The sequence below is a fragment of the Cricetulus griseus genome, chromosome 4, assembly GCF_003668045.3.
Source record: "Cricetulus griseus strain 17A/GY chromosome 4, alternate assembly CriGri-PICRH-1.0, whole genome shotgun sequence".
In the NCBI taxonomy this organism is placed as follows: domain Eukaryota; kingdom Metazoa; phylum Chordata; class Mammalia; order Rodentia; family Cricetidae; genus Cricetulus; species Cricetulus griseus.
In genome coordinates, this window is record NC_048597.1 from 107,272,034 (window position 1) to 107,297,012 (window position 24,979).

General features: G+C 44.8%; 1 protein-coding gene across 1 annotated transcript in view; it reads right to left on the minus strand.

Annotated features, from left to right (window-relative positions):
• Tmem132d (transmembrane protein 132D) overlaps positions 1–24,979 on the minus strand; it is a 590,650-nt gene that overhangs the window by 11,746 nt on the left and 553,925 nt on the right. The window lies entirely within an intron of this gene.

Sequence of the window (24,979 nt, forward strand, 5' to 3'; positions counted from 1 at the left end):
TGCATTAGGAACATGGAGGTTGACGCTAGCAATCAGCCTTGATTCATCTTCCACCTTGCTCATCAAGACAGGGTCTCTTTTCAAAATTTTATTTAAATAACATTTTCATTTATTTCACTTACACACCAGTTTCCCCTCCCTCCTCTCCTCCAAGTGCCCCCCCTGCCGCTTATCTATCCTTCTCTCTTTCCCCTCCTTCTCTGTCTCCATTCAAAGGGAGCAGGCCTCCCATGGGCTTGAACGAAGCATGGCACAGCAAGTTGAGGCAGGCAGAGCTGCTCCCCTTGCATCAAGGCTGGGCAAGGTAATTCAGCATGGAGAGCAGGTTCCCAAAAGCCAGCTAAGTGCCAGGGACAGGTCCTGATCTCACTGCTAGGAGCCTTACAAAGAGACCAAGCTACACAACTGTCACACACAAGGGCAGGGTCTCTTATCAAATCCATAACTCACCTATATGGCTATTCTCGTTAGGAAGCTTACTTTGGGTATCCCTTGTGTTTGCCCTCCTAGCCTGGAATGACAGACATGCAACCATGCCTATCTGGTATTTATGTGGGTTCTGGAGATCCAAACTCAGGGCCTCAGATCCCCCAGGGCAAGTGCTTTATAACCCCTGAGCCATCTCTCTTGATTGATGGAGATTGGCCTAGATGATTTGGGTCGGTCCTGGATGTGTTCTAGATGTCCTTTTGAGAGGGACACTGATAATTTAGGGGAAGGAAGCAGACACTGTGGCTATGGGGTCAGGAGGCTGTGCTGCCAGCATGGAGGCTGGGGAGGGTTAGGAATGGAAAAGTCAGATTGGAACCTGAAGAATCCCAGACTGATTCCTGATTCCAGATTCCAGACACTTGGCCTTCAGAACCACAAAGAAATAAACACAGCTGGTGTGTGGTTCATTGGTTCCAGTAGAGAGTGGACTCAAGTGGAATAGGAGGATGGACTTTGGGCCAAGAATGAGTCCCCTCACCTGTGCTTCGCTGGTCAGCATAGGAAGAGGAAGGTAGGTGTGAGGAACCTCTATTCACTGACCACTGGATATGATACAGGTCAGGGATGCCTGCTGGACTCACCCAAAGTATCATTTCAGCATCAGGACCACACAGGAGGCAGGCACCATTATCAGCAGCATCTCACACATGACAGACCCAAAGCTAAGGAACACTGATGACACTTGACACCCCAGGGCCATGCCGAAGAGTCATGGACAGGGATCACTGTCTCTCAGTCTGCCCTACCCCCTCATAGGTGCTATTTCCACCCCAAGGCTCTTACTTTCCATCTTGAAGAATGGAAAACCTACTTTTAACACTTAAAGGGGTGTGAAAGAAAGCAGACAAAAATGAGTAGGTTGTGCAAAGATCACAAAGGCCTTTCTAGTGAAAGGGCTTTTGTCTGCTTTAGAGGCAGCCCGGATGCTGGATGCAGAGGACAGGTTATTGTGAAGCTCAGCCTGGATGGGGAGGTCGATCGATAAGAGAGAAGAGAAATGGGCACCAGGCTCCACTGAGAGGAACTTTGTCATCTTCAATGTCTGCCAATAGCAAAAGTACTTAAATCTGATTGCATTGTCCAGTGGGACTAGCTATGGCTATTTTATTATAATTTGTGGTCTGGCCAGAGCTCTCCTTGCTTCAGAGCCCAGGAAGTCTTTAATTTAAGGCCCTTTCTCTTTCAGGATTTCCACTTATACTCAGGTTGAGCATTCTCAGAGGATCAGACTCTGAGAAAGAGGGACGGATGGAGGGATGGAGGGAGGGAGAGAGAGAGAGAGAAATTGGGATATGGGGCAAGAAGAGAGGGAGGGAGGGAAGAAAGAAAGAAAGGGGGAAGAGAAAAGGTTGGAGGGAGGGGGAGACAAAAAGGATAAAGATGAAGATGGAGGAAGGAGAAAAGGGGGGAAGAAAGGAGGGGAGAAGGGTGGAGGGAGGAAGAAAAAGGAAAGGATACTATGACAAAGTGCTGATAAGAGTCATTTTTAGAGCAACTGAATCCTTCATGACCTTAACTCTCAGAGCCTTCCTGCCAAGCAGATGACCCATTTAAAGGAGCTTGGAGCTCATCCCAGGCAAGAAAACCACACAGCCTGCCTTTGCACTGAACCGGGTGTGGGCAGGGGTGCACTAAACATGGCCTTGAGTACAAAACTGCCTTCATCACGGTGGTTCTTTGACTCAGTGTTTATTCTTTGCTGTGACAAAACACAGTGACAAGTGTTGGTGCAGAAGAGAAGGTCTCAGAGAGTTGCTCACTCAAGGACCTGGGTCCATGATGCAGTGTTGTACCAACAAGGTCAGGCAACTTTGGAGCAGGACTAATGTCCTGGGTTCATGGGGCAAGAGCTGGGCACAGGATACCTGTGTCCATAGATCGGGGCTGAACTCACATGTGAGTGTGGGAGGCATTATTTAAGCTAAGGGTAAAGACAAGCCACTATGAGTGGGGTTGGATGCTTGAGAGTCTGCCTTTGTGGCTCTCTGAAGATACCTATGAGGTACAATCCACATCCTGGACTCTGAGATAGTCAAAAAAGCTACTCAGCTACTGAGTAGTTGATCTCTGATTTTCAGGATGCCAGGGCTTGCCTTCTGCCTTCCCTGCTGTTGAGTAAGAATGTGTTGATGATGGGGGATGTCCAAACTTTCATCTTCATGACCATCACAGGCTATGAGCGGTGAACACTAGTGACAGGTATCTCTTTCTTGCTGGGACTATTACTCTCCGAGTGACCAAGTTTACCTGATGTTCTATAGCTGCTACTTGGCTGTTGGTGAGACAGTGGCTGATACCAGGCTAAGATCTCAGAGTTGGGGCCACATGTTGCTGCTGTCACAAGTGGGGGTGAGAGATACAGGTGACAAGAGCCCTTCCTTAGTGTGAGTCACCATAGCCATCACCCTGATGGTTTGCCACACAAAGGGACCTTGTTCTAAGGGCTGTATTCATAAGTCAGAACGTGCCAAATCAATGGCATTAGTAGGCTAAGCCTGGCTGAGCAAGACAGATGAAGACAGACAAGCTCACACAGCTCCAATTATTAAAAACTCAGAATGAGCCAAGAATGTAAGTGGGGTCCCCACAGAGCAGGGGCCTCTGTCTTAAATGACCTCACTCACATCACTTCCAACCTCTAGGTTGCTGGAAGGATTCTCCTAATACAAAGGGCAGTCAATGAGAGGAAGTGGAGGCAAACACAGGAAATGCCAGTCACAGGGGAGAGATGTAGCAGGGCAGCTTCCCACCAAGGGGATGGCAGGGGGGTGCAGTGCTTGGGCAGAACACACAGACAGTGGTCTAGCCTCAAGGGGAGACTTTGGTGGTTGGTTCCTGGACAGAGTTCTCCCAAGCCTGTGTGCTTGGGAGATCTTGAATACATCCTAGACACATAAGTGGCTACGAATCCTGCTTTTTATCCACTTAGAAAATGTTAATGTGTGTGTGTACACATGTATATGCACATGTGGGAAGAGGCCAGGGGCCAATTTTAGTTGCCGTTCTCAGGGATGTAGTTCTCTTGCTTTGAGACCTTTCATTAATACAGTGAAGGAAAGAAATGTATCCCCATCTTGCCTGGTGCCCAACATTTGTTTCTATGACAGAAACAGCTGGAATCTTATTCACCAGGACTTCAGAGTCAAGCTTTAACAGCTAGCATCTGCAGAAACCTCTGAGAAATGTGACTTCACAGAGAACATGTGAATTGTATCTGAAGTCACCAAGCTCATGGTCATTACTCATGACTCAAACCTCCATCTATCTGGTTTTACCTCCTGCCTGCTGTCTCCTGGTTCTTACCCTTAGAGTCTCCCAAGCCCTCCCTCAGGAAGGCACATAAACACAACTGTCCCTCACCATCTCTGCCCCAAGTAGTCTCCCCTGTGCTCTCTAAGCTCTGAAAGACCTGCTGTACCTGGGCTGGCCTTCAGCTGACAAAACATGAGTCTCATTTCCTAGGTACACAGGACTCCCCACCCAGGGGTGGGAGATACACCCTGGGCCTGTTCTTAGGGAATCCACTGGAGTAGGTCCCCTCCTTCTTTGCATCCATAGCACCAGGTGCTCCCTTTCTGGGAGCTGAACCAAAGAGATTCAACCATCTAGGTGAACTGTCCAACTTCATCACTTCTCCTTCAGTATGACTAACGGTACATGTCAAATAATTTATTAACCAGCACTTTACAATGTTGGCAGCTTCAAGGAATGATCAAGTAACACTCGAGAGTCCCCTCCATAATCCATTTCCAGCCAATCTCCTCTGCTCCGTGATGGAGACAAAGCTAATATTTCTGACTCTGGTGTGCATAATCCTGGCACTCATGTGAATTTAATGCTAGCTCTAGCTCTTCTGGTTAAATGCTGGCTGGATTTAAATCTTATCTAAATATCACATCTGTGGCAAAATTTATGTTCTCTGGATATTTTTCTCTTTCCCCTTTCATTTTTTTCAAATGCTACATTGAAGGATAATGAACTCTTATCATTCCCCCTTCAAACTGAGCCAACAGTGACATTCCACGGGAGGCTGGCATCTGAGTCTCAGGCTGGTGGTACCCTCCTGCGGTTGGTCTTTATCTTGGATGAAAAAAAAAACCTGTTAGTGATGATGGTAGAGGTAAATACAGCAGTTAACATTTAAAGTTTGTTAATGCAATACGCTGTGTGTAGCACTAAAGTCTTACTCCATCTGTTCTTCATGGTAAATATACTAAGCAATAAGATTTGAATGTGAAAGCCCCCTCTACACACACCTCAGAGGCTCATGTGTTTTAACACTTGACTACCAGATGGTGGAGCTGTTTATGGAGGTTGTGGAGCCTTTAGGACTGTGGCCCTGCTAGCAGAAATGAATCAATGAGAGTAGTAGGCCTTGAAATGGATTCCATTTCATGTAGTGGCCTGAGCTTTCTAGCTCTCTCCCCCATCTCCACACCCTCCCCTCTCGTTGGGCTGGGGAAATAGCTCAGAGTGTAAAGCACTTGCCTTGAAGGCACAAGGACCGGAGTTCCAGATTCTCAGAAGCCATGTAAACCTGGACATAGCAGCACATTTTTTTTTTTTTTTTTGCAAATTGCATGAGACTTTATTGTAGTTTAACGAGCTAACCCCATGTTAGCTCGGGTCTTTGATCCACCCGCCATGTCAGATGGCTAGCAACGACCATTCGAAGCCGCTGCATACAGATCTTTATAGGGCAGTGTAAGGGGAGTGTCTAGGGGTATGCACAGGCTCAGGATTGGTGTGCCTCCAGGCTTGGAGGGTTTGCCCTGTGTTGATTGGTCAACTGGTTGTTATGGCCCATAGGCCCTCCCAGGGTGGTTGCTATGCTCTCTGCGTCATTGCTGTGCGCTTGTCCATAAAGCACACCCAGAGCCATAAAGCACAGCACCACCAGCTAACTTCTGATTAGCTGCCATGAGGCAGGCATCTGACCTCTAAGTGACCAAGGCAAGGTTATGGCAAGCACATGTTCAGCTGTTATGGCTGCCAAAATGGGGAGCTGGCCCCTTCATTCCCTCATTTTCTTTTTTGGAAATTCCAATCATGGAATTGTATAGCAGCACAATTTTACAGTGAGGTAGAAGGCAGAAGCCTCAGGGCCAACTAGGCTGGAGTGTACAGCAGAGAACAAGAGACCTCATCTCAGGGTAGAAGATGTGGAGCAATACTCGAGGTTGTCCTTCAATCTCTTCATGTATATTGTGGCACTTTCAGTGTCTCTGTACTCACACATAAGAAAAGACAACACACACACACACACACACACACACACACACACACACACACACACACACACACACACATTATTCTGCCTGGGCTCACAGAGAGCACATGATTGTCATGGTATGCCCTTTGCCCTATCCCTGTCCTCACAGCAACCAAAGAAGAACAGAGGAAGAAGCAACAAGCTTCAATGAGTCACTGAGGCAGGTTCATTGCTCAACCTGTCAGCATAAGGTTGAGCAGACCAAGTGTGCTGTGTTCCTCCACCCAAGTGACTAGGAAAGGAGGGGACTTACCCTCTGTGGGAATGGAGGGATAAACCCACTTCTACATTTGGGTGGTAATGGGTCAGAGCCTTCCTATCAATAGCTCATTTCTCTCATCCATCATCATACTGACCTCCATCTCTCTGGATGTGTTCAGCACAAAGCAACTTCACAATAGCCCATTCTTTAAAGAGGCCATCACTGTCTGCTCTTTAGCTGGCTGCATCCTATGTAACAGGAAGTGGTCCATGTTGGCCCTGTAGCAACAGGACCTATGAGTAGTGGATTCCCAGGACTGGACCATATGGATGCTCCCGATCTTTCCTTGAAAGAGGAATAGAAGGTTTTGCTCTAGACCTCAATAACCTGTGTGAATGGCCCTTGTTAAGGTTTGAATAAGAATGGCCTCAATAGGTTCATATATCTGGATTTTTGGTTCCCAGTTGGTGAATATTTGGGGGAAGGATTAGGAGCTATGATCTTGTTGGGGAAGGTGTGTCACTGGGGACAGACTTTGAGATTTCAAAAGACTCACACCATTCCCAGTGTCTCTCTCCTTGCCTCCTACTTGTATATCAAGATATAAAACTCTCAGACGTTCTCCTCCCCATGCATTTGCTCAGCCATCATGGACTCTGACCCTCTCAAACCATAAGCCCCAAATTAAATGCTTCCTTTTATAAGCAGACTTGGTCATGTTGTTTTATTACAACATTAGAAAATAACTAAGACTGTCCCCTTCCACTGGAGTTCTACAGCAGTCACCTTGATCAACACAACAGTCTTGGAAGATAGTTCTTGTTAACATTGGAAAACATTAAGACATCCCACATGGGTCCCTCTTTGACTAATGCATCAGGCGCTCCTCTTGCTCAGTTTCTCCAGGGTTGAACTCCTCTCTCCTGTTGCAGCAGTTTGGCAGACTGTACACAGTGCTTTTCTATATGTTCTTCTCTGCGGCTACTGGCAAACCACCCATCTGTCTCACTTCCCTTCCTGGTTCCTGGTGGTCATGGGAGATAACTCAGATCCTGCAGGCTCAGAGGATACGTGTCGCTGGTTCTGGTGAAGCAGCTGTGACATCCAGCAGCAAGGTGGGAGGCAGAGTGGCTTGCTTTGACTTCTCTCTGGATACCCCAGATCATGTAGATTCCCAGGAGTCCTGAGCTATCCTGCTTTCTATGCCACGTCTGGGAATTTACATCTTCACTCACGGTGCTTCCTGAATACCAGACTTGCTCAACTTGCAGAATGAGCCATGTGCTTGCCCTGCCTGTCCCTGTTCAGTTTTGGATTAGTTTACCTGACCTGTTCCTACCAACATTTTATTATGAAAAGCACTAATCAGAGGAAAATTGAAATTGCTCAGTGAGCACTCACGCCCACTGCCTAACTTCTATAATTAACGTCTTGCAGTATTTGCTTTATCACAGATCGGTCCACCTCACAGTCCTCCATCCATCTGCTTTTATGATCCATCTCAAAGGAAGCCACAAACACCCACTTCCCATGCCCCTGAAGGCTTCAGAACACATGCTATTAACTAGAGTTCAACAATCATTTTAGATAATATAACCAAACAAAGCACTTTGTACTCGGATGGGGGCAGGACACTGTTACCACTGGACATCAGTAAATTCCCTGCAAGCAGGTACAAAAGTGAGTACAATCAGGAGAAACAGGACATTGGGTATATACAGTGTGAGACCCTCCAGCCTGGCTGGGTCCCACTGGGTAAGTGTTCTGGTGTCTCTCTGGCTGTGTAACTTCAAATAGCTCACCCCTCTGCTTCAGTTCGCTATCTGTGAAATGAGGATGACCCCAGCTTTATCAGGCTGTTTGAAGACCCAGGGAGCTACCATATGGCCATAAAGTCCCTGGACTTTATGCATGCAGCAGTTACTTACGACAGCAATGGTCTATGTTAGGTCTCAGCTGACAAAGGCAGCTGGCTGGTGACAGGAGTGAGTGTGCCTTTCCTTTCAAGAGCCTGGAAACTTGGGTTCCATCCTTAGGACTCACACACTTAAAAAAGAGAATGGTTTCTACAAGTTACCCTCTGACCTCCAGATGCGAGCTGTGGTATATATGCCTCCCCTTAAATTAATAAAAAAAATTTAAAAATCAACGGTTCTTTCTTTCTTTCTTTCTTTCTTTCTTTCTTTCTTTCTTTCTTTCTTTCTTTCTTCCTTTCTTTTATTTTTTTCCCCAGACAAGCATTCATGCACTACATGAATGCATTGCCCACGGAGACCAGAAGAGGGCACCAGATCCCTGGAACTAGAGTTACAGATGGTTGTTAACTGACTTGTAGGTGCTGAGAATCAAATCTGGGTCCTCTGCAAGAACAGCAAATGCTCTTAAGTGCTCATTCATTTCTCCAGCCCTGATATTTTTATAATTTAAAGAAAATACAGTTGGCTGGGCGTTGGTGCTGCATGCCTTTAATCCCAGCACTTGGGAGGCAGAGGCAGGCAGATCTCTGTGAGTTCGAGGCCAGCCTGGTCTCCAGAGTGAGTGCCAGGATAGGCTCCAAAACTACACAGAGAAATCCTGTCTTGAAAAAACAAAACAAAACAAAAAAATCAAGCAAAACATGAGTATTAAAAAGTAACATAAATACAAATAAACATTAAACATAAATGGTAGTTACCTTTCTTATCAATATGCCCAAATACCTGACAAGGAGAGGACCATGACCTCTCTATTGCTCTATTCCTAACACACTGGCTCCTGCCTCTCCAGTAACCAAGTTATTCATTATCCTTTTAAATAAATTGAGTGGCATCTGCATAAACCAGTTAAGGTTGTATTATATTATCTGCAAATAAGAATTCTGGGAAGTTGGAATGATGGCTCAGCAGCTAAAAATACCTCATACAGCAGCTTACAATTGCTTATAACTCTAGTTTCAGGAAATCTGACACCTTGGCCTCTGTGGGCAAGGCACACACATAATGGACAGACATACATACAGGTGAAACATGCATGCACATAAAATATGCACAAATAAATCTTTAAAATGAATTCCAATGGATCACATTTGTAAAATAAAATAAAAAACCATGGATTGTTGTCTGCATGATTATTATGGCTTCTGTCCCATTTAATTGAGACAGAATTGAGATGGTAATGACTTTCATGGACCTGAAGTGATTTTGGCCTGGGGATCACCATGCAGCCCAGGTTGGCGTCAAACTTGCACAATCCATCTACCTTAGCATCCTGAGTGCTGGGATTATGAGCTTGAACACTCAGTTTATTGGGTTAGGACATAGGCCAGCCGTGGTAGGACATTGTAAGGTAGCCACTGTCTGGACCAGGAAGTTCCCCTGGAGACAGAATGCAAAAGACAACTCTGCAATTTACCTAGTGAGGTAGGAGCTCTGTTGGGGAATGTTTCTGAGTCCCAGCTCAATGAGCCCAAGTCAAGATCACTTAATGTTTTTATTTGACAGTCTCATGTAGCCCAAGTTGGCTTTGAACTGCTATGTAGACAGGGAAGACTTGAACAACTGATCCTCCTGCCTCCACTTCACCATTGGCATGCACTTGGTTTATATGGTGTGGGGATCAAACCCAGGGCTGCATGTGTGCTAGTGAGCCATTTGGTCAACTGAGGCACATCTTTAAAATTAGCCCAGAGGGAAGTTAAATTCTCCCAATATTAATATTTATACTTTTATACATTTATGATTACATGGTCATATTTATATCTTGTCTGTGGCCTTTAGTTTGGTGGCATCTTCAGCCAATTAAGATGTCTCAGTGGTTGCACATTAGGGTTACCATCGGTCTCCTTTTCTCTCAGTTTCTTTTCCTGGTGTAATGATGCTGGCACGTCTTACTTCCTTGAACATCTTCCTGCCACTCCCCAGGATCAATGAATGTTGCAGCCACAGGGGAGATGATACTTGGAATTTTGTCTGCTTTCATTTAGTGAAGACACCATATCTTGTGTGTGACCCCATTCAAGGCTGCAACATCCCATCCACAGCGGAAGGGTTTGGCTAATTGGAGAACAAAACCATTCCAGCATAGTGGTGGGAGGTTAGCAGTGTGAGATAATGACATTATAGTGTGCATGCACTTGGCAGGGATTAATGCTGTGTATTGACTACCCAGCATGAGCACATGGGCCTTCTTTTGAACAGATTTCAAGGGTCTGATAGAATGAGACAGTAACGGATAGTTCTGTCCATCCTGGTACCACAAAGTTCTTAACATTCACAAAGAGCACATCTGATCATGGTTGGCATCAAGCAGTTCCAAACAAGTGTCTGGTTTCACATGATAGAAGGGAGGTGCCATTAACACCAACAGACCTGTCACTGGGACAATGAAACACTTGGAGCTAGAGGGAGGATGTCACATTTCCAGGAACACTGGACATGTGATGGACCATGTGTACATGAGTACGCAGCCCCCATGACTTGTTTGCTTCAGAGCAACCGTTAGAGAAAGGCCAGTGAACAGCGAACCTGCTTATCATCTGAATTTTGAGAGAGACAGGAAATAGTGAAATGAACAAGTGCATCTGCTCTGGGACCTCCCATGGCACTGACACCAGAGAACGCATTTCCTCCATGTGTGGTATCTCCATCATCCACACCAGCAAGCCTTTTTCTAGCCAGCCTTGCTGTCTTTTGGAGGAAATTTAGCACACTCTGCAGGACATCAAGCCCGCTAAGCTTTCATTTTTCTGCGTGCCAGACATCTCCTTGCCTCCTAATCTGAGCAAGCCAAGAATGGCCAATGCTTGTTTTATTGTCGCATCTGAGACTTAATAACAGAGCTTCCTGTAGGTCCTCAAGGTGTCTCCAGGGCCACATTTCCATCCATACAATGTACTAACAATAGCAAACCAGCCAAATGCACAGGAAAAATCTGCCATGGGAAGGTCATAGGACCAAACCACTCTCTAGCATTTGTTAAATGTTGAGGATTTTAAAAGACACCTTCAGCTCTCCCCCAGGCTTCTGACAGGATGAAAGGAGAGGGTCACACAAACACACATCAGAGCTAAGAACCGAGGAATGGATTGGGCAAAATCATGGTGGGTATTTGACCAGATGGGGATTCCTAAATGCTCTCTGAATATGTTTGACTAAGATGCCGACACAGAATAACATGTGTCTCTCACTTTTCCCATCCATCTTCTAGCTGCAGTGGTTATCATCAGTGCCAGCCATAGACAGATGAAGCATTTGGGCCTCTCCCTGCTGCCCTGCACTGTCCCATGGTTTCAGGGTGTCAGTCTGGGTGTCTGAGGGAAGATACTTAGGCCATGTCTGATGTCCTGGGTGGCCTGGTCCTGCAGGGTTTCCTGGGAGGTGGAACTTGGAGTGTTAATGTCCTGCTCCTGGATGAATTATGACAGCCAGCAGCTTCCTGCTCAGCCACCTGAATGCATATGCACAGTGGAGGAGGGAGGGGGTAACAACCCTGAGAGGCCTGTGGGCAGCAGGGACAGGTGCTATTGGGCTGATCTACCCTGGCCAAGTGTGTCTTCAGGAAGTTCTAAGGTGCATTCTGGCTGCATCCCTAGAGGACTCTTGGTGTGTTTGTATTGTAATTTAAGAAAAGCAGTGGGAGCGAGAGAAAGATGCCATGAGACAGGGTTCAAGCAGAAGGTTTTTTTTTTTAATTAGGAAAAGGGATCATAAAAAGGGGGAGGGGGAGGGAGATTGGCAACAGGAGCAGCAGGAGAGAGGAAACAGGCAGAGAGAGAGAGAGAGAGAGAGAGAGAGAGAGAGAGAGAGAGAGAGAGAGGGACAAAAAGAGAGAGAAAAGGATGGGAGGTGTGCAAGACCCTTTTAAAAGGGAACATAGTGACTAGGCACAGGTGGTGCTCTTAGTGGCTGCAGCTGAGGGCATATCCTGTCAGAACCCTAAGGATAGGCCAGTACAGGTGCCTGAATACTACCAAGTATCCCATCTGCTTCCCTCATGCCTCCCTTAGTTATCCCTAGCCCCCAAGCTTGTCCGTTTCCAAAATGAAGAAGGATCAGCTTGCAAGCTGCCAATTCAAAGCCCTATTTCTCTTGGGGGGCAGAATCAAGAGAGAGTTCTCAGTGTCTCTCCTCTGAAAGAAACTGTAGTCACATTCTTGAGACCAGCTGTGCCAACTTGCCCAAGCCCATCACGATGAGACCCATGGACTGTTGATATTCTTTATAGGTAGAGGGGTGAGGAAGGTCATTGGACACTCACCCGTGTATCCAGCCCCCTCCCAGCCATCTGTATGCAACTCTGCTTTAATGTCTAGGGAAAGGGCTAGAATACATAGGCTAGGGAAGACAGGGGAAGGAGATTCATCTATGCAGCTATAGGGAAGCCATCAACCATGTTGGGTGGAGACTATATAGTCTTTGGGGTCACTGATGCTCCTGGTTGTAGCCCCTTACCCATAGTCTGGAAGCAAGCCTAATAAACTCATTGGTTCTCTAGGGGTGAACTTGACAGAATTACACTTTCGTTTGTAGTTTGGATCTTATAAGGGGTAAATATTGTACATACCCACCCTCTGCTTGGGGAGAAATTTCAGTGACAGGCAGGCTTGCTGAGATCTTACTGTGTGCTGTATCAGTCACTATATGATATCTCTGCTTTCTGTCTCTGAGGGAAAGGTGGCATGCCTTATCTGTAAGGACAAGTGCTGGGAGACCTCCATCCCCCAGTGACAGCCCTCTTGAGCAGACTAAGCTGAAGATCACTATATCTTGGGATGCTTTTTCTTCAAGGATCATATACCTAGTGGATGATCAGTATGGGGCTATAGAGGGTTGGTGCCGTCATTCAACTGAGATTTCTGAGGAGATGCCTGTGGCTTTCAAATGCTGTCAGTGATGGCACTTCTGCACACTGACCATCAGCTCAGGCTGCCTTCTGAAGTGTCTACCCAGCACAAACACCATCTAAGACCCTTTCAGGCACAGGAGTGTCATGATAAATCTTTCCGCCAAAGCTGCCTGAGCCCTACTGTCACATGGGTGGTCTCTACTAGCCGCCCGAGTTCTGTCTGCCGCATGGATGGACAAAATAATACAGAGACATATTAGGTACAAAGCTGCTTGGCCAATGACTAGGATTCTCATCTGTTAGCTCAGTCTCAATTATCATAAATCTATATATTTTATAAGACTTATCTTATTGGACACCTTATTGGTGTCCCTCCTTGCCGGTGGATCACATTGCACTGCTGGAGGAAGAGTGGAGGGGAAAGGGGGCACTTCCTTTTTCTCCTTTCTTAAATTTGAGTCTCCTTGCTATGTCAATTCCTGCCTGGAACACCACTTCTCTACTACATTTCCCAGAATCCTCTTTGACTCCTAGTCCTGCCTAACTTGTTGTCTCATTGGCCAAACAGTATTTTATTCAATAATCAATAAGATGAACATACACAGTACATTCCCCATCACAGGAGACATACCATCTTAGAAGATACTCACATTCTATGGAGGGAGATGAAAGAAAAAAACACCAAAGAAACACAACTCTTTAAAGTGTGATGTTGACAAAAGAAGTGAAATGGGAATGTAGAGAGAGGGGCTGCTCCCTCATATGAGGGCCAGGGTGCTTTCTGAAGATGCCATACCTGGGAGAAGCAGCCCCAGATAAACATCATCTATAAACAGACTATATGCTCTAGAAAGGAACATAGCAGCACCTGGGACCTGCTGCAAGCGTGGAGAGACTCCCACAGTCCAGCTACAAAGGAGAGTGTGTAATACCTAAGTTTATAACATGTGGCTGTCTGTCCAGAAAAATCACCCAGGGAGACTTCAACTGCCAGGGCCCATTTGAAGAATTTTGGGCTTTGGTCTTACATTTTATTTATTTTGTGTTCGAGAATACTGTGGCATGCATATGGAGGCCAAAGGACAAACTACCGGAGTTAGTTCTCTCCCTCCCCCTGTGTGGGTCCCAGGGACTGAACTCAATTTGTCAGGCTTGGCAGAAAGGAACTTTACCCACAGAGCTATCTCTTTGGCCCTCATGCAGAGATTTTGATTCAGTTGGACAACAGTGGCAGGGGCCATACAAAAGATATATTGAGTAATACATAAAAAAGAAATCTTAAAATATCAAATTACCAGCACTAAGAACGGCTAACATTCTACCTCACACCCAGTATGCTTTCCCTGGCTTCATGATTTCAGTGGAAGCCATTAGGCCCTGGGAACTAATTCTAATAATTAAATCTCTACCAAAATATACTTCTCAGCTCTTGGAAACATTAAATTAAATCTGAAATTAAAAGCAAATATTTTCTTAATATCATTCTGAGTTTTTCAGAACACGCATGCACACAAGCACTCAAACACACACACACACACACACACACACACACACACACACACACACACACACACACACACACACACACGACAAACTTTGAGCTAGGCTTCTTCTGAATTATTTTAAAATCTAGACATCCTAAATTGTTGACACAAAGTCTGCAGAAACACGTCAGAACTAAGCAATTATCTTCTGTTGACAAAGGAGTTGAGTTCAAAGTTTTATCCTACCCCTCACTGTCATGTTTTATTCATAATAAATAATTTAAAAACCATTTTAAAGGAAGGAAAAGACACTGCAATCAACTGACATAATAAGGAAGTTCTCTGAAATTACTTTAAAGGTCAGTATTTTTATTTAACAACCAAACATCACCATCAGCATCATCACTATCTTTATCACTATTATCATCATCTCACCATCATCACCATCATCATGACCGTCCCCATTACTATCATTATCATAACCATCATCACGGCCACCATCATGAACATCATCATAGCCAGTATGATGCTCAGGGCAGTGATGGCTCTGTATTTGCATACCCCCTTTAAGGTGGTTGGATCCATTATGATGCAGTGGGAAATAAGCTTGTCATTTCTGAGGATATTTTACTTTCCTGATATAGTTTCTGTCCCTTCCTGATTAATTCATCTTGTTTAATATATGGACATGTGGCCGGAGCCATGGCAGCCATCTTGTAACCATGAAGCAAATGGCATCAGCAAGAAAACATGATGAAAATGGTACTTCATAGCGAAAGAAGCCCATCTCTGTATAAGCATCATCCTGTCTCCGTATAAGCAGCCACAGCAACCCTGTGTTCCTTGTCCCATGTTACAAATAAGTTCTCCCTCATTCTATTTATGTTTATGTTGCTATTGTCAGGTATTACAACTATCCAACTATTTGAAGCCATGTGAAATCTTTTCTAAAATTATTTTTATCTTGTGTGTGTGTGACTGTGCACACATATATGGGTGTGCATATGTTTGCAGAAGCCAGATGAGGATATTACATGTCTTCCTCCATTGCTCTCTTCTGTATGCACTTGACATAGGATCTCTTACTGAGCCACTGGTGCAGGCTGGCTGGCCAGTAAAAGCTCCTTTTTGTCTTGTGTCCAATTTCCTTTCATAGGGTTACAGGAGTGCACAGTCATGCCCAGCTTTTACATGGTTGCTGGGGATTCAAACTCAGGTACTTGTGCTTGTCCAGAGGCATTCTTACCCATGGAGGCATGTCTCCACCTCATGTGAGGTCCTAGTTGAGTTCCAAACATAGAAAAAAACTCCTTTCTGCTTAAGATGAGGCTTTCTTATTTCTGAAGTTTTTCTAACATTTAACTTTAGGTTTGAGAAGTCATAGCTATAGTGATGGCAGCTGGCAAAAGACAAAACAAATGAATTAGTGTGAACCAGATGAACTAGACTAGACCTTCCATGGCTGCCAGAGATCACTGATAGGTGACCTGACTGTAACCTTACAGTAAAGGGCTCAGTCCTGCCAGACAAGTCAATTTCCAAAGAAGCTACATATCCAATTTTCACATGAATTTTAATATAACGCTCTCTGATGTCTAAATATTGGTCACTACTCAAAGCCTTTAAAACTAAAATAGGCCAGATGTGATCCAAAGACCTATAATTTGTAACCTCTGACTTAGAAGAAAAAGCTAATCTCATGATATTTATTTATTGGGGTATATAGGAGAAGGAGCAGGTTACAAGAAAGCAGGCCAGGGGCTGCTTTTGATCTCTGAACTGGTAATCAAAAACCAACAACAAAAACAAGCTGAGAAATGGGATCTCCTCACACCACCATTGATCACCAACACAGAGGCAGGGGGCCATGAAATATGAGGACAGGAGCCCTCTACACAGCATCTCTAATTTTGCCCCACGTCAACAATCCCTCCCGATGCTGCTAAAGGATGGTAAGTCCAGATGGCAACCTTGACCTCAGGTCCTCCAGACTGCCTAAGCATGAAAATCCTTCTCAGTTTCCCACCTCAAACTTCGAAATAGGTTTTGCAGTATCACTGGAGGCTCTTGGGTAGTGGGGACTAGGAATCCCATTATATAGATAGAAAAGGGGCATCTAACTCCCAAGCCTATAGGAAGAAGTGTGATTGACTGCCTAGTGTGTTCTTTCTTTTTCTGATAGAATGTGCCCAAGATTAGAGATAGGAGAGATGGCTCAGTGGGTAGAAATGCTCACTGTGCAAGTGCTAGGACCTGAGTTCAAGTCCCCAGGAAGCACATAAAGATGGGTATGGCCATGCATTTATTTCCATAAGTGAGATGAGAGTAAGAGATGAGAGAATTCATGGACATTTGTGGTCCAGCTAGAAAAAAAGTATGCAGTAGTTAATGACAAGAGATGCTGTCTCTGACAAGGTAGAAGGCAAGGACTGATGCTCAAGGTAGTCTTCTGACCTCCATGTGCAGGGCAAAGCACACACGCACCCACACCCCACACCCACGAGAGTACATACACACAATAACAACAATAATAAACAAGATGACTGGTCCTTGAGGTTGATTTTGAACCTCTACACACACACACTCACACACACACACACACACACACACACACACACACACACACACACACACTTGGTGAGTTAAAAGAAAGGGAATGTGTGTGTGTGTGTGTGTGTGTGTGTGTGTGTGTGTGTGTGTGTGTGTGTGTGTAGGCAAGTGGGGTGTGGTTGTGAGAGCATTGAGTGTGTGTTCAGGCAGGACTGACTGAGCCTCGCTCACCTAGCTCAGCAGCAGAAGCAAGCCTCACCTTTTGCCTCTGTGGCCCGTATACAACGTTTGTATTTGATTTTGTTTTGTTTTAGCTGACAAAGGAAACTTGTGTATGACATACAGTTTTGGGGTACAGTGTGACACTCTTGTGTGTCCAAACACTGTGCTGCAGTGAAATCATACAGGTTTGTGACTCTATTATTTCACCTGCTTATCATTTTCTTATGGAAGCATTTGAAATCTGTTCCATTAGCACTTTAGGAGTCTGTGGTAATTGCACATAGTTATAGGGTCTGATGTGATGTTTTGATATGTGTATGCAGTATGGAAAGATTAAATCATGATAATTAATGGATCTATTACTTCACACCCTTGTTTGGCATGTGTGGTGGGTACATTTAAGACATAATGTTGTAATTTCGAGACATGCATTGCTACTAACTACAACTGGCATATATATTTAATTATCTTTTTTCTCATGTGTACGTATGTGTGGTGTGCACACAGGTGTATGCAGGTCCACAGGTGTGTGTATGAGTGGAGGCCAGAGGTTGATGCTGGAGTCTTTTGTGATCACTCTCCACCCTATTTATTGAGACAGGGTTACTCAGTGAACTCTGACATCTCTGATCCATTTAGTCTGGTTTACATGTTTTCTCTGGCAATGCCAGCTCTGTCTCCCTGTTTGGTGCTAAAATTACAGGTGGCTGCCATACCAGCCCAGTTTTTATACGTGTGTTGGGGATATGAGGTCAGGTCCTCACCCTTGTGCTTTACCCAATGAGCCATCTCCAAGCTCCTATTTCAGCATCTTTAAAGTACTCAAACCAGCCTTGAACCTTCCTCCATCTTGATTAGGTTATTACTTGCATTCAGTAAGCCTCAGCTTTAAATGTACAGTTTGATTAATGCTGATAACTGTACATTCTCATAGCCATCATCCCACAACAATCAGTTCATCTGTATGAAAAGTGTCACCTGGATGATTTCAATTGTGGTGCACACATGTGTGTACATGCTCAATACACACATGCACACACAGACACACACAGAGAGACAGACACTACAGAGACACAGACACACACATACACACACATCACAGACTGAGACACACAAATATATACAGACACATAGAGACACACATCACAGACAACTCCCAGACACATATGGACACACAGACACACATACACAGATATAGACACACATATCACAGACATCCACAACTCCCCCATAGACACACACAGATACACACACACACACAAACACACATACACATACAAACACATGGAACCTCTGGGTGGTGATAGATATGAGTTTTTCTTGAGAGTAGCAATCATTTCAATATATATATATATATATATATATATATATATTACATATAATGAAGGATACACGTGTGTCAAAATATCCTATTGTTCCCCTTATATACAACCAAGAAAGATATGTGATCATTTTCCTTTCCAAAATTCCCTCACATTAAAATAGATACAGGATGTAGCAGGAGGGGGAAAATGAGGAGGAGGAAGGGCTAGCTTAAAGGAAGGGTATACAAAAAAGCCATATGGAAATTACTAGAACACAACCTGATTAAAAACATAATTAGAGGGACAGTAGAATTCATGCAATATGGAAGAAGAGGTGGGAACACTAGGGGTTCAAAGCTTAAGCAGGGATGAGAGCCAGGATGAGGGAGAGGGTGTGTCAACCAAAACTAAGGATATATGAAAAAGTCTTATCGAAACCTTGAGTCTGAAGGCTAATTTTAAAATAAAATTGAAAAGAGAAGAGTTTGAACAATGGTACACTGCATGGGTGGACAATAGCTCCCAGAAGATGTGGGATATTAAAAGAAAATCTACAGAAAATGCCCACGGCAATAGAATTCACCACAGACTCTCTCTCTGTGACTTTGTCTGGCCTCGGGGCACTGAGACTCATTCCCAACACTGAGGGTCCCCACAGCTTTTCGTTTTGGGTGGAGAAGGAGCATCCTTTTGCCTGACTGCACCTGTGTCTGTCTCTTCACACAGCAGCTATCTCCAAGTCATGGAGACACTGCAGCTATGGTTCTACAGGACCAGTCCCTTCACACACTCCAGAAGGTCATAGATGTAGATTTTGGGGTGTGACTACTCCCAGCCTTGGATATGTGCCTGGGTGGAGGCTGAGTTGGTCAGTTCAGATCACTGGGACCACTCTTCTCAGGTGAGGGGTGGATCCAGCTCTCCTAGGCCTGTGGTCAGGGGTGGGGGTGAGCGTTCCCAAGTGTACAGGGGTAGCTCTCCTATTAGGGGGTGGGCCCAGCTTTCCTATACCAGAATCATCAGGGTCCATTATTCCAGGGCAGGGGAGGTTCAGGGTCAGCTCTCCCATGAGGGGTGTGCATGTGTGTGTGTGTGGGGGCAGGTTACTCTAAGTCAGTGAGGGGGGCGGCAGCTCAGCAAGGGGTCTCGTACTTCAGCATATGGTTCAACACATGGTTTGCACTATTTGCATTGGCCCCTGTGGTAGTGGGCACCTGCATTGCCTTTCATGGTAGGCAGCCTCAGACATTGATGCAGACCCTGGCTGCGTTAGGTCTACTGACCCACACATGAACCCTGGCAGCATCACATGGGTTCTGGGGATAAAACTCCGGTCCTCATGCTTACAAGACAAATACTTTCCCCTTGGGGAGCTGTCTCCCCAGACTGGCAAGTTGACAACATTTTCAGGCTAAAATTAGAACAAGCCCTATCCAGAACTAGTGATTGAAAATTAGGCTTATGTTGGACTGCATGTAACAAGTTTCAAAACAAGTGCCATTTTGATGGAAAATACAAGGTTATTAGAAAAGTTGGGAAGGATTTGCTGTGAGCAATGAATTCAACATTCTCTCATAGTGTTCAGAATATCACTTAGTTTCTTTTCATGATTCTGTGATAAAACACACCCTGAAAAAAGAAACTAAATAAAAGAAGAGGGGTTTTGTTTGTTTGTTTGTTTGTTTGTTTGTTTGTTTTTGCCTGTTTGGCTCACAGTTCAAGGGTACAGTCCATCATGGCAAGGGAATCAAGGCAACAGGAGTTTGAAGCTGTTGGTCAGATCACATTCATAACTAGGAACAGAGAGGGACGAATCCATGCTCCTGTTCATCTCCCTTTCTCCACTTATACAGCTCAGGATTCTAGTCAGGGAATGGTGCTGCCCACAGTGGGCAGGTCTTCCCACCACAGTAACTACAATCAAGATAACTCCCCTCAGACATGCCCCAGGTCCATTTCTCAATGATTCTAGAATCTGCCAAATTGACAACACCATCCATCATAATAATTACACAACAAATCCTATCTAACCACTGGTGGATTTGTGTGGGATCCTTGGGAATCAAATCCTAATTATCTGCTATCACTCTTTCTACAGTCCCCATTGGTTTAGTGGGTGTTTCCAACCTCATGATGACAACCCTGTTCCTCTAGGTTAGGGGGACAATGTGACATCTCCCAGATGAGACAAAAGAGAACCTAGGGAGGATTAGGACATTCACTCCAGGACAGCAGGGTTCATGCTGTTCTGTGGAGTTCATGGACTGGTTTAAATCTCTTTGCCTGCTGTGTGTTTTGCCTGCTCCTTAAAGTGTTTAAAGTCATTGTTTGTAATAGCCAGAACCTGGAAGCAACCTAGATGCCCCTCAACTGAAGAATGGATTGAGAAAATGTGGTACATGTATACAATGGAGTACTACTCAGCAGAAAAAAGCAATGGAATCTTGAAATTCACAGGCAAATGGATGGAACTAGAAGAAACCATCCTGAGTGAGGTAACCCAGTCACAAAAAGACAAACATGGTATGTACTCACTCATATATGAATTTTAGACATAGAGCAAAGGATTACCAGCCTATAATCCTCTTCACCAAAGAAACTAGGAAACATGAAGGACTCTAAGGGATAAATGGTCCCCAGGAATGGGAAGTGGCATGAACTCCTGAGCTAATTGGGAACATGAGGGTAGGAGAGAGGGAGCTGCCACAATAAGAGCAAGAGAAGAGGAGTAGAGGAGAGGAAATGGAGGAGCAGAAATATTGAGTTGGGGGAAGAACAGAGGAGAGAGAGTAGGATGAGAGATACCATATCAGAGGGAGCCACTATAGGTCCGAGAGGAGATCTGGAACTAGGGAGATCTCCAGAGACCTACAAGGATGACACGATCTGACAATCCAGGCAATGGAGGAGAGGATAACCTAAAAGCCCTTCCCCTAAAATGAGATTGATGACTTCTCTTTATGTCATCCTAGAGCCCTCATCCTAGAGCCCTAGAGCTGATGGAAGCAGCGACAGACATCCACAGATATACACTGAGCTGAAATCTGGAATTTAAAGAGAGGGAGGAATCAAGAGTGAAGGGGTCTGTACCAGGTTGGAGAAACCCACAGGAACAGTTGGCCTGAACAAGGGAGAGCACATCGACCCCAGATGTTGTCTGGTAGGCCAGTACAAGACTGATCCATACCCCTGAACATGGATGTCAATAAGGAGGCCTCTGCACTCCAGGGAGCCTCTGGTAGTATTTTTCCCTGGTGCAAGAAGGGACTTGGAGAGCCCATCCCACGTGAAGGGTTACACTCTGGCCCTGGACACATGGGGAAGGGCCCAGGACCAGCACAGGAAGATTTGGTGGACTTTGCAGAGCCCCCATTGAGGGCCCTACCTGCCTGGGGAGTGGTGGGTGGATAGGGTGGGGGGTATGTTGGGAGTGGGGGGGAGGGATGGGAGTGAGGGGAGGGAGAGGGAGAAGGGACTTACATGTGAAACATGCTTGTTCCCTAACTTGAACTAATAAATAAAAAAATATAGCAACAAAAAAAGGATAAAAAATAAAGTGTTTAAAGTCTTTATCAAGATAGATGAGGCGTGTGTTTTGAATTTCAGGTTTGGAAAATTATGATTAAGTTTGTAGTCAACATTTAAATCTAGCCAATTGAACTTAAATCTATGAAATGTGTTAAACTGCAAAGTTTTACAGTTCCCTGTCCTGTGAGCAGTGCACATTGCTTTGCAGAATGGAAGCTGCTTGACAGTCAGGACGGTGATCAGTAGTCCTCAGTATTTACCAGTGAAGACAGCTTGGAGAGGCAACCAACTCACACCTGCTTCAGAGTCTCAGCTGTGCCATTTCCTGACCTCATCTTTGGCATCTGAGGATGGCTTGCTAGGTTGGCGGTAGGCCACTCAAGGCTCAAGGGGTATCCCATGGACCCAGGGAGAGGAGAGAACAAACAAGGTCCATGTGTGGCATTATGGTTTTGTGAGATGGAGAGAGACAAGTCAGGGACTAGAGCAGGATGGTAGCCTCAGGGTGGCTCATGCCACTCATACTGAGGAGGGCAGCTCAGCTTCTACTTTCAGGGGCTGTGAAGCTCCACACAAGCTTCCAAGAGCGTGCAAATTATATTAGGGAGCTGGGTGCGATGACACTGATTTATTCATTACATCCACAAATATTGACTCCTGTGCACCCGGCATGATAATAAGATGTACAGAATCGTAGGGAAGACGTGCTCTCCTCTGGGGTCCTGTTGCCTTGACATTTGGCAGCCTCACATTCTTTAATAGGTTTTTGGTGATTGGATAGAAGTTCATGCATTTATAAATAAAACATAATAGTTTAGAACTTATTCTAATGATTCCTTTTTTTCCCTAAGGATCATATTGTTGTGATATTTTCCATAGTGTCTATATCTGGCTCGAGAACAGATGGTAGGTATGATAAGCCATTTTTCTCATCTACTTGTTCTCTCTCTCTTTCTTCCATCCCCCATCTCCCTCTCCTCCCCTTCTCTCTTTCCCTTCCCCTCCTCTAGTTGTTTCATTCCTTCCTTTCTTTAAATCAGAACTTACACTAGAGATGACATCTGGAATTTTGTTGCTATGAGTTCTGGGTGTTTGGAATGTCCACAGGCAAAAGGCATTTGAGATGGGTTTCAATTGCTGCCTTAGATCCTTTTTGCATTACAGTAGGAACAAATCCCTGGCAAGTAGTTTAAAGGGGGAAGGGTTTATTGTGTCTCACAGCTTCAGGTGCACAGTCCATCACAGTGGAGACTGAGAGGTAGCTGGTCACACCCTATCCAGTCAGGAAGCAGAGAGAGAGAAGGGTGAGGGGAAGGGAGAGGGGGAGGAAGAAAGGGAGGGGAGAGGGATAGGAAGAAGGAGAGAGAGGGGAACAGGAAATGGGGCTTGACTATAAAATCTCAAAGCCTGGCCCCAGTGATCCACTTCTTTCAGGTAAGTCTTCATCTCCTGAAGGTTCCACAACCTTCCCAAACATTGCCACCATCTGGGGACCAAATGTTCAAACACTTGACCCTGTGGTGGGTGGTGGCATTTCAGATTCAAAGCAATCAACTGGTTTCTGAGAGTTCTGTGATGGCTACCCATTTCTCTGTGTGCACCCCACTGAACTGACTCATTCCCAGTTTGGCCTTGATCATGTTTCTCATTTCCAGATTTTTCAGAGTCAAGGGCAGGAAGCGAATTGCTAACCACAAAAGAACAAGCAGACCCAGGCCATGAGTGCATCTAGGGTTTCCTCCTTTGACACACACACACAGCTTGTACCAAGTACCACTTCTTACAAAGCACACAGTCACAGTTCCTTATGACTGTTAAAATATTTGCAAGACTACACAGACGTTGGTTGGAAAGATGGCTCAGTAGGAAAGCATTTGCTGTGCAAGTGTGATGACCTGAGTTCAGATCCCCAGTATCCATGTATACAGATGGCCATGGTGGCCTGTGTTTATAATACAGCACTGGAGGATGGAGGAAGGTGGAGGCAGGAGGATTCCTAATGTTCATTGGCAAGACAGATTAGCCACTTGGTGAGCTCCAGGTTCAGTAGAGACCCTGTCTCAAAAAATAAGATGGAGACCCATCAAGGATGTCAACTTCTGTCTTTTATATGCACATGCATATATAAACACACACACACACACACACACACAGAGAGAGAGAGAGAGAGAGAGAGAGAGAGAGAGAGAGAGAGAGAGAGGCATATATGATATAATACACACAGAAAGCATGAATGCAAAAGCTTTTCCACACCAAAAGCTTCCTGAAAACACAGCTTACTAATACCACATCTCACTTCTTTCTTACACTCATGCCATTCAATTTTCACCTGGCTACAAGATGCTTAGGCTCTGGCCCTTTGTACTCATTTTGTGACGTGAGGAAGCAACACACTTTCAATGGAGATGCTGTGAGTTTTGTTTTCCCTGCCTTTAACCACATGATGCCTCACTATAAAAAGCATCATCGTGTGCTTGTTGCTTTATCAGCAATGCTCCTTTTGAATGTTGCAAAGGATTCCTTGGCTTCATGGCAACCTGATGAAATCCAATTTTCAGAACATTGACTGACAGTCTACCTGGATTCCCACTCCCCCTCCTCATTTTTATAGATTCACTTTCCAAGGTGCATCTAGCTTTATGCTTGAGTTGTGTCCATTTATATTAATATCACCATTATGGATATAATGCTGATGTAGCTGTCATAATCACCAATTTTACACATCAATTAATTTGCACCAGGCCATTGATTTATTTTTATGAATTGGGGCTGTGATGTCAAACACAATGCAAATAACAGCGATTGCAAAACTAATAAATGCAAGCAAAACATGTAGATTTCATCAAGATGCATTAGCTGTTATCAGTTCTTGCCTAGTAACTGAATGCTAGCTCTAAATAAAACCCCAAACCATCTGGTCTCTGTAATGCCTACATAATTTTAAGATTGTAATGATTATTAAGAACATAATGTGGCTTCTCAGACGATCATAATTAATCGCTGTTTTCCTTGCATGATGTCTAGAATTTCATTGCTTTCACCCCAGCAGCTGTCACATCACTTATTAGAATATCTAGTGGGGAAGAGGAGTCCAGTCAGCAGA